We start from the raw sequence: 6,531 nt of genomic DNA, 5'->3' as shown, positions 1-6,531 counted from the left end.
CTGCCACACCAGTTCTCTCCCCAGTGCAAGACGCTGCTTGGTGAAGGCTGGGCAGGCATGTAAGACAGGAGCTCATTATCTTTAAAGAAATCCCAGAATTATGTGACATATTGACCTAGCTGAACAAATAAGGTATAATCAGAAAATAACTAAGTTTTCTTATCCTGGTGAATTTATTGAAAATGCTTAGTTCTTTTTTAAAATTAATTTTTATTGGACTATAATTGATTTACAATGTTGTGTTGGTTTCTACTGCACAGGAAAGTGAATTAGTTTATATATATATATATATATATATATATGTATATATGCATGTATATATATATATTGCCTCTCCTTTGGATTCCCTTCCTATTTAGGTCACCACAGAGCACTGAGCTATATAGTAGGTTCTCATTAGTTATCTGTTTTATACAAAGTATCAATAGTTCTTTGCCTTCACCTTTGTAGAACTATATATTCTTCTGATTAGAAGCGACAACACCACCATGAAAACTCTCTCTAAAATGTAGCCACCCAGGAAAGGGTTAACTTTCTTGTGTATAACTAATGCCCTACCTCAAAATGGCAATAGTCTTCTATTTAGTCCTGCTATCTGAAGAGTGAGATGGCTTTTATCACACTACTTAAATTTTCAAGTGTAATAAGAAACCAGTCTGCTATGTCTCTTTTCCCCTACAACTCAGAGGACACATGCTCCTGAGTAGAATCTTTGAGGAAACTCTCTTTTTATTCAAGAACAGTGGGATGTACCTCCATATCCCTTTCTCTTGCATGTAGGATGTAGGATGTGGGATGGGAGACAGCTCTTTCCAATGATTCTCTTCAGAAATCTTTGTTTAGATCCTCTAATTCATAACTCTTTTACACCTTTGATTAGGGCAGAGTTTAGAGGATAAAACGTCTGCCCACAATGCGGGAGACCTGGGTTCAATCCCTGGGTAGGGAAGATCCCCTGGAGAAGGAAATGGCAACCCACTCCAGTACTCTTGCCTGGAAAATCCCATGGACGGAGGAGCCTGATAGGCTATAGTCCACGGGGTCACAAAGAGTCGGACACGACTGAGCAACTTCACTTCACTTCACTTCTCAACCTCAGCAGTGTTAACAATTTGTTGTGAATAATTCTTTATTGTGATGTGATGTCTTGTGCATTGTAAGAATTCTAGCAGTATCACTGGCCTTCACCTAACAGATGCTCCCAATATGCCCCCAATATGACAATAAAAGATGCCACCAGGCTTTGACAAGTGTGCCATGAAGTACAAAAGAACTTTTGGTTGAGAACCACTGAATTTTGCAAAGGAGTGTATAAGTCAGCTAACTGGTTCTATGAAAATCAAAATTTCCCATGATTGTTCATTAAAAATATAATAGCCATTATCTTCACATGTGAACCAGTCTAAGATACACAGGATCCATTTAAAAATTCTGTGTCATGTACAAAGCATCTCAAACTCTTAGCACATTAGAATTTCTCATCTCAAAAGTGTGGTTTGTGCATGAATTAGAAAAGAATTTCCAGACACGAGGCAGAATGAGAGGTGAATAGAGCTTATTAGAGAGAGCGATGCTGTTACAACAGTGGGCTGTCTCAAAGGAAAGCAGACCCCTTTCAAGGGCTTCTAGCCAATTTTTATAGCCTCAAGACAAAATTCCTCCAGGAACAGTGGCATTAGGTGATTGGTTAGGATGCTATAGAGTGGGTATTTTACTTAATATGGTGTCAGAGAGTTGGCTGGGGTAAGTCAGGGGGCTTGGTAATTGTTGCTATGGGGCTTGGTCAGTTCTGGAGAATTTTGTCCTGTAACTTTGGTAAAGGGTTCCACATCTGTGGCCTTAGTACAAGGTTCCCCACCTGTGACCTTGGTGTAGGGTTCAACAATAATCTCTCAGCTCAAATCCTTATTACATTCCTTTCTTTCTTTTTTAACTGAACCTCTTGCAGATTTTCAAACAAATATGCCATTTCATGACGTTGTGCTTCTGTATTTGGTCTTTATCATGTCCTCTGCTGGGAATTTTTACCACCTAAAACATTTCCTAGTGAACCCTACAGCTGTAAGAACCTTACCTGGTTATTTAATTATTTTCCTAATTTCTTGTGCTTTTTTGTGATTGTTTATGAACTTGACATTTCCCTATTTCTGGTTTTATCAAATGCTACTGAAACTTTACATAAATCACGCATTTTGTGTCTTCAGTTCAGTTTGGTTCAGTCGCTCAGTCGTGTCTGACTATTTGTGACCCCAGGAATCGCAGCACGCTGGGCCTCCCTGTCCATCACCAACTCCCAGAGTTTACTCAGACTCATGTCCATCGAGTCGGTGATGCCATCTAGCCATCTCATCCTCTGTCGTCCCCTTCTCCTCCTGCCCCCAATCCCTCCCAGCATCAGGGTCTTTTCCAATGAGTCAACTCTTTGCATGAAGTGTCTTCCTCATTACATTATCCTCAATACCTAGCTCAGGGCCTGGGGCTTTTTTGACCCTTAGCAAGAATGAATAGAGAAAATTATTTTCAGCTTCATAGTCACAGAAACTATGTCTTATCCAGAGTCTCGCTTGACTTCACATGATGTAGACATTTAGAAATTGATTTTGGAATGGAGTCAGTCCATGACAGTGTACATAATCACAGAAATAGCTAAAGGTTTCCTCACAAATAAGCAGTTTTTTAAACATGTAACCTAAGATAGAGTCATCCACATTCAGTGCCATTCATGAGTTTTCAAAATTTCTCTAAAAAGAAGTTGAGGGAAATTTCTAAGGTGAAGAAATAATATGGAATGCACAACTAACCATTTTAAGGATATTAAGTGGTATTTGGCCTCTTTTAACCCAGAGTTTGACTCTTCTTCTGGTACCAGTTATTTTCTCCTAAATACTGCCTACCTCTTAACATTACCAGGAATGTTTTATGTATTGTTAATGAATTTATTCGCAATTTCCTCAGACTATCATCACAAAACTCAATATGGGGACTATAAAAAAGGAAGGAGTCTGGTTACTCTTGTTTCCCCACAGTATATATTGTGTACTCAATTTATTTGTTAAATTATAAAATTAATGAATAAATAAATTAGCCAAATACCATTTTTAAGTAGCAAGTATATGCTTAGACTTGATTAAATTTTTAGATTATGATGTATGAATCCTGTATCTATATTAGTTATAAATTGATATGTAACAAATTACAAAAAAAAAAAAAAACCCTCAGTAGCTTAATACATATTAACTCATTAAGTTATGAACTTTGTGTCTTATTTATAAAGGACCAGTGATTGGCTCAGTTGAGTGGTTCCAGCTAAGATTCTCTCATGAGGTTACAGTCAAACTGCTGGTTAGGGCTCCAGTTCATGAAGAATTGACTAGGTCTGGAGGACCCTCCCCCAAGTTAACATGGGTATTGGCAGGAGGCTTCATTACCTAGGTGCTTAACTCTCTCCATAGGACTGTCTGTGATATACCTTCCTCCAGAATGAGACAAGATGGATGGTGCAATCTTTATCTCTAATCTGAAAGATGGATGATACGATGTTACACCTGCTCATTAAAAAAAAATTTAGTTTTTGTTTCACACATGATCATTTACTTCTTATTTTATTACTTATAAGTGTCCCTAAGTCCACCCATACACAATGGGACAATATTTCCCAGGGGCATGCCTACCTGTATGCTGCTTCCCAGGTGGCTCAGCAGGTAAAGAATCTGCCTGCAATGGCAGAGCCACAGAAGACATGGATTCGTTCCCTGTCTGAGTTGGAAAAATGTCCTGGAGGAGGAAATGACAACCCACTGCAATATTCTTGCCTGAATAACCCCATGGACAAAGGAGCACGGTGGGCTACAGTTTATGGGGTCACGAAGAGTTGGACATGACTGAGCATGCATACACATATATATGCATATCTGTAGCTGGGGATCTTTGGGGGCAGGAGAAAATTAATGTTAAATCATGTGTTGATGATTATAAGAATAATTTCTAGGATTTAAAATATTTACCTCAAAGCAAAAAAGAAAAGAATACAGGAAAGTTCCATGGATTAACTGGTTGTAAATAAGTTGATGTTCAAATCCCATAATTTTTCTCTTTTTGTTTCTCATTCTTTTTCTCTTCTTTCTGCTTCTGCTTTTGATTCTACTTCCCTTTCTTCTAGGTATTTTTCTTATCAATTAATTTTTTTTTTCTGACTGCTCAGCACAGCTGTGGGATCTTAATTCCCTTACAGGGGATGGAAACTCAGTCGCAGTGGAAGTGCAGAGTCCTAACCACTGGACATTTAGGGAATTCCCCTCTTATTTCTTCTTATTTTCTCATGTTTTCTTCTTTCCCAGCTCTCTTCTTTTTTATTCTTTTTCCTATGTTATGGTCCATTTATCCTTTATCTTCTTCCACAGCAACAGCTGTGGTAGTATTGGTGCCTTCAGTTTGACATTATCAAACCCTAGGCTTCAGCTCATGCTGTTCCGTATCTCCTTCACACTGCAGAAAACAAAGCAAAACAAACCAAAATAAAAAAAAGAAAACAAAACTCTAATTCTACATTGCCCAAGTCATTTGAAACCATCTCTATTTATTCAATCAATATATACAGAGCTTTTACTAAGTGCCAAAGGGCTTCTCAGGTGGCCCTAGTGGTAAAGAACCCACTTGCCAAAACAGGAGACACAAGAGATGTGGGTTCTATCCCCGGGTCAGGAAGATCCCCTGGAGGAGGGGATGGCAACTCATTCCAGTATTCTTGCCTGGAGAATCTCATGGACAGAAGAGCCCAGGGGGCTACAGTCCATAGGGTTGCAAAGAGTTGGACATGACTGAAGCAACTTAGCACGCACACACGAATGTATAGCTTAATATGTCAGCATTAGCAAGCCTTAGAATATGATGATGTATTTTTAGTTTTAATTTTATTTTCTTCAACCCTCTCTTCCTTCTCTGAAATTCCTTGTTATTATCTATCATCTCCCTAAACACCATCCAAATGAGCCTTGGCTGTTTTGTTCACAGTTGTGTCTACATTATTTTAAATATTGTTGGACACCTGTTGGGTTTTTAATAAGCATCTGTTGACTAAATGAACTTATGCTCCCTGTTCTTTTAGATGAAAAGAGCAGTGAAAGACGCATTATATATTTGTCTTTTGCTGAAACATCTTTGAAATTTTAGGGTCTTTTCTGTTCAAATGTTTCTAATTACTTGCATAATGTATGCTCAGGTACTCCCATAATATTCCTTACTTTCTTGGTAACTGTCCTTTCACATGGATTGTGATGAACTCACTTGTTACATTTCCAAATGGACAATAAGCTCTCTTAGAGAAAGATCCAACTTGTTTTGATATTTCTACATCTCCAGGTCCTAGGGATGCAGGAAAGTGCTTGGAATGTAGCATATAGTGATGTCTATTGAATTCATGTGTTAGTTATGATCTAACCCAGGAAACAAAAACTATGGTATAGTTATGGTCCAGTCAGAATATAAGGACCACATCAGTTCCTTTAATTAAGAAAAATTAATGTAAACATTTCATAACCAATTATTAAATAATGCATAAGACCAAAAGAGATTATGATGGTGTCACTGGAGGTGATAACTTCAAGAAGTAGCTTCTAACCATAGGACTTGGTTAGAAAATAAGGTCAGAGTTTTGAAATTATTAATACTTACAATCTTGAGGTAATAGTGGTGAAGAGCTGAAACTCAGACTCCTGAGAAGAAGATACTGTTTAGATGATGCTGGGGTCTTGAGTTCAGACAAGAGGCCTTGTATAAATAAGATTTACTCCTCTGAGAGGAGAGGGACAGGGAACTTCTCTGGCTTGTTCAGAGGTCTTTAAAAAGTCACATAAGACCCCTTTTGGAGTTTTGTTGTTTAGTCACTTAGTCATGTCTGATTCTTTGTGACTCCATGGACTATAGCCTATCAGGCTCCTGTGTCTTTGGGATTTTCCAAACAAGAATACTGGAGTGGGTTACCATTTCCTTCTTCAGGGGATCTTCCAAACTAAGGGACTGAATCCATGTATCCTGCATTGGCAGGCAGATTCTTTACTACTGAGCCATCAGGGAAGCTCTTGGAAAGCTATAAAATGGCAAAGCCAATACAATAGTGTAAAGTTAAAAAATAAAATAAAATAAAATAAAATAAATTTAAAAAATGGAACCAGCTAATGCATTGGAAAGAATCATTGTTGCTCGAGTGCAAAAATGTTGCTGGGGTAACACTGAAAGCAACAAAAAACAATCCTCCTTCTTGCTCGAGTTTCCTAGGACATCCTATTTGCAGATCTGGGGAACTGATTGGAAAGTGAGAAATTGAGTTTACAGAGACCCAGTACCACAAGGAATAATGTAAATGTGTAATTGAGACTGAGAGACAATAATAAAATAACTAGTACAATAAAATAGAGTGAACTTAATCTTGGAAATTGTTTACTTTGGAGAAATGTCTATTTAGATCTTTGGCCCATTTTTTGATTGGGTCATTTATTTTTCTGGAGTTGAGCTGTAGGAGTTGCTTGTATATTT

This window comes from Bison bison, unplaced genomic scaffold (genome assembly GCF_000754665.1).
Source record: "Bison bison bison isolate TAMUID 2011002044 unplaced genomic scaffold, Bison_UMD1.0 scf7180017845335, whole genome shotgun sequence".
NCBI lineage: Eukaryota > Metazoa > Chordata > Mammalia > Artiodactyla > Bovidae > Bison > Bison bison.
Note: the sequence above shows the minus strand (reverse complement) of the source record.